Here is a 13,786-nt window from a genome sequence, read left to right as displayed (position 1 = left end):
TGGGTGTTACACTGAAAGCAGTCCCAAGAAGTCAGTAATTAAAGGATGGACACTCACTCAGCTCTCAGAACCTGCTCTGTCATAACTATCCAAAAGCAAGAGCCAGAAGACAGCAGGCGCCTCATCACTGTAAGCCCGAGTCCAAAAGATCCGGACGTAGGTGAAGAAGTCACTCAACAAGATGAGGCAGACCACTGCTTTGGGACCAAAATTATCCCAGTAAAAGCATAGCTCCAATTTTGAAAGTAATGAACCATAAAAGGAAAGAAGAAAAAATACCACTTGTGGTCAAAGAACACCAGAAACTATGAGTGGTACTTGTACCACTGCTAAGATGGCTGAAAAGATCACTTGGAGATGAGAAGACAGAGTTAAAGGGAAGTGATGAACCAGACTATACAATATCTGAGACCTGGAAGTCCCAGGAGGTAACCATGAGCCAGCAGTGTGCTCTTGGGCCAAGAAGGCAAATAGTCTCCTGGGGTGAACTGAGAAGAGTGTGACCAGCAGATCAAGGGAAGTTCTGCCCTAGTCAGGCCACATCTGGAGTACTGCGTCCAGTTCTGGGCTTCCCAGTTCAAGAGAGACAAGGAACTACTGGAGAGAGTCCACCAGAGGCTACAAAGATGCTGAGGGAACTGGAGCATCTCTGTGAAGAGGAAAGGCTGAGAGAACTGGGGCTGTGTAGCCTGGAGAAGAGCAGCCTCAAAGGGAAATCTTCTCCATGCTGATCAATAGCTAAAGGATGGGGGACAAGAGGATGGGGCCAGACTCTTTCCAGTGGTGCCTAGGGACAAGTGACAATGGACACAAACTGGAAGCCAGGAGGTTCCATCTGAACAACAGGAAAAAAACTTCTTTCCTGTGAGGGTGCCAGAGCACTGGAGCAGGCTGCCCAGAGAGGTTGTGGAGTGTCCTCTGGAGAGATCCCAAACCCACCTGGACACTGTGATCCTGGGCAACATGCTGTGAGTGACCCTGCTTTAGCAGCGGGGGTTGAACTGGATGATCCCCAGAGACCCCTTCCATCCCCTCCGTGCTGGGATTCTGTGAAGTGTGGGAGGCCATTAAAACCATTGTCCTTCCAAGAGCAGAGAATGTTCTTAAATACACCTCCAATTAATTATCTTGTAACTGCTGATGGTTGTCAGCTACAGCAGTAACTCAGGCAAAGAACAAAGATATTTTTTTCTAGCTTAAAGCTAGTAAACCATTCTTGGTGTACTCACACTGTTCTGAGATTTTATTACTGCAATAAACCAGAACAGTTTAAGCTGGGTTTTGAAATAAGAAGATGCATTTTTTTACAACATAGTGAAAAGTTTAATACCAAACACTGCTTTCACTGACACACTTCCTAGACTGAAATGTCACCAGGCAGTCAAACAGCAAAATAACATCAGAGGCCACCTATTCAACAAGCAAAACTCAGGGACATAAACACTGCCCTTTCCTTTCTTCAACAGCCATGAGAGGAGAAAGAAGAGGGAAATGCTTCATGCAGACAGGTAAAGCAAGTTTAACATTTCACAAGTCACCAGGAATTACACAAACACAGCATGATGTAACTCCCACGTGAGTCACCCACTCTTCATAACTGGCAAGAACTAAAGTCTCAAGAAGATTTTCCTGGTTAAAGACAATACAAAATGCTTAGCAGCACTCAGCTCCTAAACCTAAGACCACTTCACAGGCTATGTGATGCTCTGTGAACGTTAGATGACTTTGTTAGGACACAGCTCAAGTCACACAGGAGCAACCTGGGCATTTTTCAACGATAATGGCAGCATCAGATCAGCTCCAAAAGTAAAGCAAACAGCTCTATGTGTTATCTCAATTACCTGCAGATAGATAAAAGTCTGCTGCATGTACAGTACAAGCCAAAGCATTTCAAGTCCTGCTCTGAGAGGCCATTCCAGCTCAGCAGTGCTGATACACAGCTACACAAAGCTACTTAGCTCTCAACGACTGGAGAGCTACAAACCACGGCTCTGTTTGAATGGAGTGCTGCAGGAGCCAGCTCGCATTCAGAACGTGTACCAGTACCCAGCTTATTCCCTGCTACTGAGGTATTCCAGCTCCTCATTAATCCATTTAGTAGAAAGCCAACCTTAAATAATTGTTGGGAGAAAAGCAGGACATGAGCAGGCAACGTGTGTACACAGCCCACAACCAACTATGTCCTGGGCTGCATCCCCAGCGGCGTGGGCAGCAAGTGGAGGGAGGGGATTCTGCCCCTCTGCTCTGCTGAGACCCCACCTGCAGTGCTGGGTCCAGCTCAGGAGCCCTCAAGCACGGAAGAGACATGAACATGTTCGAGGGGGTCCCCAGGAGGCTATAGCAGTAATGCTGGGGCTGAAACCCCTTTGCTGTGAAAACAAGGTGAGAGAGTTTGGGTTCAGCCTGGGGAAGATTCTAGGGAGACCTTCTGTGGTCTTTCAGTACTTAAAGAAGGCCCAGAATAAAGCTGGGAACAGACTTTTTAGCAGGGCCTGTTGTGACAGCACAAGGGGTGATGGTTTTAAACTAAAAGAGGGAGATTTATCAATGCCAGTGCCAACTCTTCATTAAGACCACACCAAGTATTTCACCCTTCTGTGAAGATCTAGATTTTTAGCTCCTATTTCAGTACCATATGTAGAGTCAGGATTAACAAAGCCTCGTTTGCATCTCTGCCCCAGATTCACTCAATACCTGAGGGGAAAGTCAATTTACATATTTATAGCATCAGTAGATTATTAATTATGATTAACATCACCACCTCCAGGGCTGAGAGGTTGCAAAATGTCACAAACCCCTGAACACCTTCAAAAATACATTCAAGGGAGGATGGGCACACCCTAGCTCAGGGCAGTGCCTTGTCTCCAGGGATCCCCTCGGCAGGGAACGGCTGGGAAGCCGGAATCTGCCTCTGCTGCCAGGACAGGCTCTTCAGGGGCAACTGTGGGAAGACTCAGCAGTTAAATTATCTGTTACTGAAGCAGCAGCAGGACCCAGGAGCTCACAATGTTTGTCTTCTGTGTCAGTTTTCACAGCTAATCAGCCTTACAAGAGACCTTACATCAAACAGCAGCTTTCTTTGAAAGATCTATAAACACTCTTAGAATTTCAATTCAAAAACATTTCCTGCAAAAGCTTCAGCTCAGTCTGCAGCACCTACCACAGTGATGTTCAGCAATCCCATGGCTTCAGAGGATGACAAAACACCACCTGACAAAATACACCCATTGCTGTTTTCAATTTACTTGCTAAGTACCATAACAAAAGAGCAAAACAAATAGATACAAAAGTATGAATCCTTCGCAGCTGGTAAGAAAAGAATCAGTTAGGTTGGAAGAGACCTTTAAGACCATCAAGGGCAATCATTAACCCAGCACGGCCGGGTCACTACTAAACCATGTCCCTCAGCACATCTCTGTGGCTTTTAAATCCCTCCAGGGATGGTAACTCCTCCACTGCCCCAGGTAGCCTATTTCAGGACCTGATAATGCTTTTGGGGAAGAAACTGTACCTGATGTCCAATCTAAACCACACCTGGTGCAACTTGAGGCCATTTCCCCCACCTGGCTTCAAACTCCTATGACTGTAGATGGCAAGAAGGTCTCGTCTCAACCTCCTTTTCTTCTGGCTAAATAATCTCAGTTCCCTCAGATGCTCTTCACCACACTTGTGCTCTAGACCCTTCACCAGCTTCACTGCCCATCTCTGGACATGCTCCAGCAACTCAATGTCTTTCTTGCTGTGAAGGGTGCAAAACAAATCCAGTACTCACAAGTGTGGCTTCACCAGTGCTGAGTACAGGGGGACAATCATGGCCACTATTCCTGACCTAAGCCAGCATGCTATTGATCTTCTTGTCCACCTGAGCACACTGCTGGCTCACATTCAGCCAACTAGGGACCAGCACCCCAAGGTGCTTCTCTGCTGCATAACTTTCCAGCCTGGAATGTTCATGGGGTTTTGTGACCCAAATATAAGACCTGGCAGTTGGCCTTGTTGAACCTTGGCCTTGGCACATTGATCCAGCCTCTCCAGGTCCCTCTGTTGAGCCTCTCTACCCTCCAGCAGATCCGACAGCACAGGACCAAACAGGTTCTGGCACCCATTCCCAAATCTGTTGTGTGACCTTCTTTACAGAAATGAAACACTGCTGCCTTACATAAAATCGGTGTGGGCAGTTTATGGCAGCCCCAGTGCACACCAAGAGTGCCACTGTCTTCCCATCATCCCTAAAAGAAAATAAACTGCCTCTGTGGGTAAAAGGTATTTTTAAGAGTGGTGACATATACAACTAGAGCAGGTTGCTCAGAGCCCCAGACAACCTGACCTGCAATGGTTCCAGCAGTGGGGCTTCTACTTCCAATCAGGGCAGCCTATGGTAGCATCTCCCTCAGTGTAAGTAATGTTTTCCTTCTCTTAGTCTAAATCTCCCCTCTTTTAGTTTAAAACCATCACCCTTTGTCCTGTCAGAGCAGGTCCTGATACAACTAGGCCTTCTTTAAGCACTGAAAAACCACAACAATATCTCCCAAATACTCATCACTTCCTCTTTCAGCTGGAAAGCTACAGTTCAATTCCTGCAACAACTTCTGAAACCCCTTTCAAAAGATGACTGATAAAACCCCACCTCAACATTAACAGTACAACTTATGTAAGTTTTGGAGAACTACAACCTCAAATTACAGGATTAAAACTTCAGCAGCATCACCTCTGGAAGATCTCTGCACCTAAGAGTAGCTTGCAATCAACCACCACAGAATCACAGGATGTTAGGGGTTGGAAGGGACCTTTAGAGATCATCAAGTCCAACCCCTCTGCCAGAGCAGGAACACCTAGGACACACCCCACTAAAACACATCAAGGTGGGAGTCTCCAGAGGAGGAGGCTCCACAATGTTTTGGGGCAGCCTGTTCCAGTGCTCCCACATCCTCACCATTAAGAAGTTTCTTCTCACATTAAGGTGGAAATTCTCATGTTCCAGCTTATACCCATTGCTGCTTGTCCCATCACTGGGCACCAGTAAAAAGAGACCATCACCTTCATCTTGACACCCACACCTCAGGTATTTATAGACATTAATAAGATCCCTTCTCAGCCTTCTCTTCTCCAGACTAAACAGCCGCAGTTCTCACAGTCTCCCTTCACAGAAGAGATGTTCCAAGTCCCCCAAAGAACATTCACAAAATTTGGAGAGATTAAAACATCTAAAGAACACGAGCAGCTAAAAGCTCTACACTACAATAACAGAAGGTGCTTTGGGGTAATTAACTGGTTCAATTTCTTTTCCCCAAGCTCTTACATTTTTAGTTCAATCCATGAGATGTGCAAAGCTCTTTAGCTAACTTAGAAGAACAGCATCATTTGAAGCCATCACAAATGAAAACGAAAGGAGGAGGGTGTTAGATGATACTTTTCTTCAAATCCAATTAACAAAGAATTTGGGGGGTTGTACAGATTGGCACTATGCTTTTACAGAGCATTCTGTTGACCATACTAAAATCTACTGGAGTTTATTATTACAAATATAGTAAAATAGAATAGAATAAACAAACCAGGTTGGAAGAGACCTTCAGGATCATCGTGTCCAACCCATCAACCAATCCAACCCACCTAAACAACTAACCCATGGCACCAAGCACCCCATCAAGTCTCCTCCTGAACACCTCCAATGATGGTGACTCCACCACCTCCCCAGGCAGCCCGTTCCAATGGGCAATCACTCTCTCTGTGTAGAACTTCCTCCTGACATCCAGCCTAAACCTCCCCTGGTGCAGTCTGAGACTGTGTCCTCTAAAATCTGACAATTAAGTTATCTTACATCATTAGCACAGGTGTAGTTTAAGTTAGTTTTGACTGTAACATATTCTCCTGAACCACCCTGTGAATTTTATTTTGGTTAATGATTAAGTGGTGCTAAAATGCAACCTTTTGGCTCTCTCACCATTCATAAAACTTAATTTGTTATTACATCATATCTGTATCAAATAGTTCCCCCTGTGACTACTGTAAACCAGGAAGCAAACTTCATGTACCAGCTTAGACTAGATGATGAATGTGAAATTTTCACAGCAGAGGATAAAAATGAAACAAAAACACACTTCATCTCCACACAGCTACATGAATTGACTAGAGGGAGAGTTATTCACTTCTGCTATAAAGCAACAAACCTGAAACTAAATTTATTTCCCTTAAAATAATTTCCACTTTGGTCCAAACTTGTGGTTTGATTTGGAATGTCAAACCTCTCCACAGAGCCCTCGCTCCTCACTCTTCCACTGCAGCAGCCATCTGGCCCCTTCCCACCTCACCCAAGCAAGCATAACTCATCCCCTTTATTCTTTTTGTGCCTCCAGGGACCAAAATAGCCACTCTAAAAAAAACCCTCCAGTCCTTGTGAGCAAGAAGGAGAATAAAGCAGCTTGGAAGTATGAAATCTGCTCCTCCTAGCTGCAAAGCTGCCCAGGGCAGATCAGAAACTGAACTGGTGCATCTCTGCACACTTCTGCAGGTCCTCCCCAGTGCTATGCTCCTGGAGCTGGCAAGAATCACTGAGGCATTCCCTGCTTCCTCCAGTGGCCTGGATGGAAGCAAGCCAGAGATTTCCTACAAGGTCATACTGTAAATTAATCTGCAACACCAAGGGTCATAAATCTTCTTTTAAAGACATTTTATAGCTGTACTGATTGCTTAGGGTTTATATCTCTACTTATCTTCTCAGCACTGAAATGGATAGATGACAAACTATTAAGGGCATATCAATGAGGAAGAAGTGACTTGAATCACACTCTTTAATCATTATTACATCAGAACAACTGCTTAATTCTGCACATGCAATAGTAAATCTGATTATTCAAAACTAAACATCTTCTCTGTTAATGTTGTCTTAAATTGGGCTACATCCCACATTGATTTGTGCTATCAAGCAGCTCATTATACTGTTTAATATATTCATCAATGGCAAAGGGAGACTGAGTGCAGCCTCGGCGTCTCTGCAGGTGACACCAAGCTGAGTGGTGTAGTTGACACCCCTACAGGGAGAGGATGTCATCCAGACAGACTTGAGCAAAGTTGAGAAGTGGGTCTGTGTGAAGCTCATGAGGTTCATCAGGGACGAGTACAAGGTTTTGCACCTTGGTCAGGGCAATCCCCAGTATCAATCTAGACTGAGAATGAAGGAATGGAGAATCACAGAATGGTAGAGGTTGGAAGGGACTCTGAAGATCATTGAGTCTAATGCTCCTGCCAAAGCAGGATCACCTAGGGCAGGTCACACAGGAATGCATCCAGACAGGTCACCAGAGAAGGAGACTCCACAACCTCTCTGAGCAGCCTGCTCCAGCGCTCCAGCACTCTCAAAGTAAAGAAGTTCCTCCTCACATTGAGGTGGAACTTCCTGTGTTCCAGTTTGTATTCACTGCCCCTTGTCCTACCACAAGACACCACTGAAGAGACACTGGCACCTTCTTCTTGACACCCACCCTTCAGATGTTGATAAACATCAATAAGATCTGTCTTTTCTTTTCCAGACTTAACAGTCCCAGGTCTCAGAGTCTTTCCTCACATGACAGATGTTCCAGTCCCTTCACAGTCCCTATAACCCCCTGTTGGACATTCTAGTATACCGCTGTCCCTCTGGAACTGGGAAGTCTGGAACTGGACACAGTACTCTAGACGTGGTCTCACCATAGCAGAGGGGGGGAAGAACCTCCCTTGACTGTGACCCTTGAACTGCCCTTGACCTGGCCACACTCTTCTTAATGCACCCCAGGATACCATTTGCCTTCTTGACTACAAGAACACACTGCTGTCCCATGGATAACTTACTGTCCACCAGGACTCCAAGGTCTTCTCCACGGAGCTGCTTTCCAGCAAGTCAACCCTTAACCTGTAATGGTGCATGTGTTGTTCCTCCACAGGTGAAGGACTCTACACTTACTCTTGTTGAACCTCACTAGGTTCCCATTTGCCCAGCTCTCTAGTCTGTCCTGGTCCCACTGAATGGCTGCACAGCCTGAGGTATTGTCAGCCACCCCTCCCAGTTTGGTGTCATCACCAAACTTGCTGAAGGTACTCTCTATCCCTCATCCCCATCATTGACAAAGATGCTGAACAAGACTGGACCCAGCACTGACCACCACTAGTCAGAGGTCTCTAACTGGACTCTGCACCATTGATCACAATCCTCTGAGCTCTGTTGTTTAGGCAGTTCATGATCTATCTCACTGCCCACTCTGCTAACCCAGACTTCCTGAGCTTGCCTGAGGATGTAATGGGAGATCATCTTGCTAAAGTGACTGCTCTCCCTGTATCTACCCATTCACATTCATGGAAAGCTATCAGATTAGTCAAACATGATTTCTACTTAGCAATCTCATGCTGCCTGCTCCTAACAGCCTTACTTTCTTCCATGTGCTTAGAGATGACCTCTAGAACAAGCTGCTCCATCACATCACCTTTCCAGAGATGAATGTGAGGCTGACTGCTATGTAGTTTTCTTCCTTGCCCTTTATGACGACAGGAGTGACACTGGCTTTCCTCCAGCCCTCAGGCACCTCTCCTGTTTTCCATGATCTTCTGAAAATGATGGAGAGTGGTAAAGCAGCATCAGCCAGCAGTCTCAGAGCTCGCAGGTGCATCCCATCAGGGCCCAAGGATTCGTGGGTGTACAGTTTGCCCAAATGATCTATAATCCAATCCTCACTGACCAGTGGAGAGAGCAGTCCTGAGGAGGACTTGGGGGTGCTGATGGGTGAGAAGCTGGACATGAGCTGTCAATGTGTACTCACAGCCCAGAAGCCAACTATGTCCTGGGCTGCATCCCCAGCAGTGTGGGCAGTAGGCGGAGGGAGGGGATTCTGCCCCTTTGCTCTGCTGAGACTCCACCTGCAGTGTGGGGTCCAGCTCAGGAGTGGAGACATGGACCTGTTCAAGTGGGTCCCCAGGAGGCCATAGCAATAATGCTGGGGCTGGAACCCCTCTGCTCTGAGGACAGGCTGAAAGAGTTGAGGTTGCTCAGCCTGGAGAAGGCTCATGGAAGACCTTCTTGTGGCCATTCAGTACTTAAAGAAGGCCCAGAATAAAGCTGGGGACAGAGTTTTTAACAGGGCCTGCTGTGATAAGACAAGGGGTGATGGCTTTAAACTAAAAGAGGGAGATTTAGGGTAGATATTAACAAGAAAATTTATTAATTGAGGTTGGTGCAACATTTGCCCAGGTTGTCCAGAGAGGTGGCAGACACCACATTCCTGGAAACATTCCAGATCAGGTTGGACAGGGCTCTAAGCAGCCTGATCCAGTGGAAGATGTCCCTGCTCAGTGCAGGGAGGCTGGACTAAATGACCTTTAAAGGTCCCTTCCAACGCAAACCACTCTGTGGCTCTGATTTACATAATTATTTTTTTAGCAGCTGGTGAGCACTTTTTCTTTCTTGATTTCTTCATGATTACAAAATCCTGTGTTTATTTGCTGATGAGTTGCTATTTTTCAGTCAGGACATTATGCCAAGCTGCCTCTGGAAGAAACTGGGACACATTCATCATCTGCACTTTTGTTTAGCTAGTATTACAGAAGCTACACAAGGGAAAAACACCAAGCCATATTCTTGATTTAAATAGATCTTATTACCTACCAAAAGGAAATCAGTGTTCCTAAGCACTGTCATCTCAATAAACAGAACTCATACTTCCAGCTCAACCACAGGCTTGTTTTATTATTTTGGAGACCATGAGACTTAGCTAAAGACCATAAAGAGCTGATGAAGTCTTTAGGTGTAAATGTGAAGCAGGCCAGTTTTAAGGGCAGTGAATTGTTCACCTGATGTATCAGTTCAGAGAAAAGCTTAGCAGATCCTACTGGACATACAATAAACCAAAGGTAAAGCTTTATTTTGGCATTTTGAGGCCAGATACATGACAATAACTTCACAGAAGGAAAGAGGATCATCAGCAGTCAAGGTGGGGATAGGATTTTCTTCCCCTCTACTCTGCCCCACCAAAGTCACAACTGGAGTACTGTGCCCAGTTCTGGGCTCTCCCATTCAAGAGAAAGATAGGGAACTACTGGAGAGAGTCCAGTGGAGGCTACAAAGATGCTGAGGGGACTAGAGCATCCCAGTGATGAGGAGAGGCTGAGAGACCTGGGGCTGTTTAGCCTGGAGAAGACAGAGGGAATTTTCTCAATGCTGATCAATAGCTAAAGGGTAGGGGACAAGAGAATAGGGTCGGACTCTTTTCAGTGGTGTCTAGGGACAGGACAAGTGGCAGGCACAAACTGGAACCCAGGAGGTTGCATCTGAGAACATGAGGAAAAGCTTCCTTCCTGTTGCCACACCTGTCAGGGTGTCAGAGCACTGGAGCAGGCTGCCCAGAGAAGTTGTGGAGTCTCCCTGTCTGGAGATATTCCAGTCCCGGCTGAATATCCTGATTCTGGGCAACCTGCTGTGGGTGACCCTGATTTAGCAGGGAGCCCTACCAGTCTGTGATTTTATGAAAGCAGATCTGCATTTGTGTTACTTATTGTCCAAGAGCAGAGCCTGCCTTATTAGTCTAAAAGCAGCTTGTAAGAAGCAGCCATGTTTACCCTAAAAACATTCAAGCCTTGTCTGTAAGAAAATGCAGCTGAAGCACATTGGGGAAGTGCTTAAAGGGTACAGCTGAGATCAGAACCCCAGCGTGCAAGTGCACATCAGTTCTGCTTTAACTACCTCTAAAGAACTGAGCCACAGAGCTCTTAAGCAAGGTCACAGTTACTGCAATACCAAGAGAATATATTCCAGTATAGAAATGCAGCTACAGAAGTGGAAATAAGCCTTTTTCCCTAACTGCAATCTCACCAAGGGTTTTACAGTGAAATCCGTACTTTTGAGGGGAGAAAAACCAACAAACCCAAGCCACTAAACACGCCCTGAGCACACCTTCAGTAAGAGAGAACAACACTAGAGTTGCACTTGGAATGTTAAAATGAGGCAGCTATTTCTGTCTTGTATTCCAGGTGAGGGAAGACTAAAGGACACAACTTATTTTCTCAAAGGCAGAAATGAAATCTTTGTGACAGGGAACTGTATAGCTCCCTGCTTCTCTGTAATAAACACCCTGGCTCTGACCTAGCCACAGGGAATGTTAGTGCATGTCAGACACTGAGAAGCAGTAAAGGCTCAAAATTCAAACTGCTCTGCAGAAGAGAGTTCCTCAAGAGCATGTCGCACTGATTGTGGAGCTATGCTATATATGGACTGAAGGAGCCGTATGGCAGCGTTCAGCAGAAGCTGTATGCACCAACTCAGCAGACATCAAACCCCACACTTATGGCATCTCACTGCCATTTTTCTTTAGCTCACTAATAAATTTAAATCCATTACAGCCCTGCATCACATCCAGTTTAGCCTGGACAAAAAGAGGTTGAGGGGAGACCTTCTTGCTCTCTGCAACTGCCTGAAAGGAGGCTGGAATGCAGTCTCTTTTCCCGAGTAACAAGTGACAGGACGAGAGGAGACGGCCTCAAGTTGCACCAGGGGAAGTTTAGGTTTAGAAGAAGGATCTTCACTGAAAGGATTCTCAAACACAGGTACAGGCTCCTCAGGGAGGTGACTGAATACTCATCCCTGGAAGTGTTTAAAATCCAGAGATGTGGTGCTGAGGGACATGGTTAAGCAGCAAACTTGGTAGAGGAGTTAATGGTTGGACTTCACAACCTGAAATCTCTTTTCCAACCAAAAAATGAATATACAATTCATGCATGGTAAATGCTTCAAGCGTTTTCCAGGTGAGAAATAGGTACAAAAATGCTGTTACAGCTGTTTGCTGGACAGGAACAAAACAAACAGAACCCCTAATACAAATCCAACTGTTTAAAAGATCTTAGCCTAGCGGGGGGGGTTTATTATTATTTCTCATTATCCTCAGGGACACAAGGGACAGGGGTAGGAACCCAAACCACATCATTTCAATGCACAGATACTTCCAGATTATCAGTGTGAGTTGTTGGCATTTTCTATGTCGTTTGTTTTAACATCCATAGAATCATTTAGGTTGGAAAAAAACTTTAAGATCATCCAGTCCAACCCTTTAAGGCAGCACAGCCAAGTCGATAAGCACTTAAAAGTGCGATCTGCTTATTTACTCATACATCACAGGCTGATAAATGATGTATGGTAACAGAGGCTTCCCAAACTCCATTATTAGGTGGAATACCCAGTATCCTTAGAACCTGTTAAACATGACACAGAAAAACACCAGCAATAGCAAGTTTTCTGCGGTTTGAGATGCGACCTGTAGGTGAAGGTAAATGAATAGCTAGCTTGACCTCTCCCCACCAAACCAACCCAGAGCCCTAACAAACGCTGGTCCACGGCCCCGCGCACCTCTAACCTCAGCTACAGTGAACCCTGCACGATCCAAACGGCTAAAGGCTTCCCGGAACGGGGCGCACAAGAGCCCGTCGCCCATAAGCACCGCAGGGACCCAGCGCGGGTGGGTTAAGCACAGCACGGCGCGGGGGTAACCGCCCCAGGGCGGCACGCCGAGAGCCCACAGCGGGGACGCGCGGCCTCTCCACGGCGCTGCACCACCCTGACCGCGGCCGACCCCTCCGAGGGGAACGGCAGCGCTCCGGCCTGGTGAGGGCGAGCGGGGTGAAAGGGAGGCGGAGTCCCTAACGGCACATCCCCCAGCCTCGGGGCAGCCCGTTATCCCCCCGCTTCCTCCCAACCTCCGCCATCCCGGAAGCGGCTACCGCGCCCCTCGCGGGAAACTGGGGCGGCGGGTGGCCGAGCGGTGCCGGCCCATACCGGAGGACCCCCCCTCTTCCTTCCCTCCCTCCCGGCCCGCACTAACCGCCGGGTCCCGCTCGGCCGGCGCAGCGACTCCGCCTCAGCCTCACGGGCGGAGCCCCGCCTCGCGCCACATTCCGCCTCCGCCGCGCCCAGGCTCGCGAGGACGGCCCGCGGCGCGGCGCGGCGAGACGCGAGCTGCCTACTGCGCAGGCGCAGAAGGGGCGTTGCACACTGCGCGTGCGCAAAGCGATAAACGCGAGGTCTGCTTTCCCCCAGCGCAGGGCATGATGGGTACTGTAGTTCACTTTGGGACACCTACTGGTGGAGCAGTGACGCGCCTTCCCACGCTGGACTACAACTCCCAGCGTCCCCCGCGCGTCCCCGCATTTACCTCTGATAAGTTTAAGTTCCCAAGCCCGGGGAGGTTGTGTGCGTGTTGAAGTTTTCGGGTATCACGGTGTCGCGCTTTGTTAAGAGGGGGCTTGGCGAGAGATGGGCTCTTCTCGGGACAGCCTGAGGGGTCTGTGGCTTCTCTGTCAGTGAATGATCTCCCGGAGGGGAAAACCAAGTAAAAGAACTGAAGCTACTGAGGGTAGATGGGCAGCAACACCCCACCCCCATTGCTCTTCTGGGCAGGTTTACTATGAAATCCAAGTGTTACTAATCACTACAATACCGTGTGGCTAAACTTGCTGTGAAGTAACATTTGTAACAGCGGTAAGAGCAGTGGGAACTTAAGCACTTAACAAAGTACTCTATGAATCAGCCTATTAAAAAAAAAATCTTTTTAGACAATCTTTTTTTAGCCTGCTGCAACAGGACAAGGGGTAATGGTTAAAAGAGGATATTTAGTCTACTCAAGCATGGCATTTTTCATGGCAGGAAAACCCTGGCTCAGATTGCCCAGAGAGGTGGTAGAAGCCCCATCCCTGGAAACATTCTAGGTGGGGCTGGGACTCTGAGCAGCCTGCTGTAATTGAAGGTGTCCCTGCTGACTGCAGGGAAGCCGGGCTACAT

At 47.3% G+C, this 13,786-nt stretch overlaps 1 protein-coding gene across 1 annotated transcript in view; it reads right to left on the bottom strand.

Moving 5' to 3' along the window:
* Positions 1 to 12,969, bottom strand: part of RALBP1 (ralA binding protein 1) — a 30,768-nt gene extending 17,799 nt beyond the window's left edge. The window contains exon 1 of the mRNA XM_054164198.1: positions 12,831 to 12,969. The gene's annotated coding sequence lies outside the window, so the exon portion shown is untranslated. The remainder of the gene's footprint in view (positions 1 to 12,830) is intronic.
* Positions 12,970 to 13,786: the final 817 nt, after the last annotated feature.

The sequence above is a fragment of the Dryobates pubescens genome, chromosome 9 (assembly GCF_014839835.1).
Source record: "Dryobates pubescens isolate bDryPub1 chromosome 9, bDryPub1.pri, whole genome shotgun sequence".
Classification (NCBI taxonomy): domain Eukaryota; kingdom Metazoa; phylum Chordata; class Aves; order Piciformes; family Picidae; genus Dryobates; species Dryobates pubescens.
Note: the sequence above shows the minus strand (reverse complement) of the source record. Positions and strands in the feature narration are given on the sequence as shown.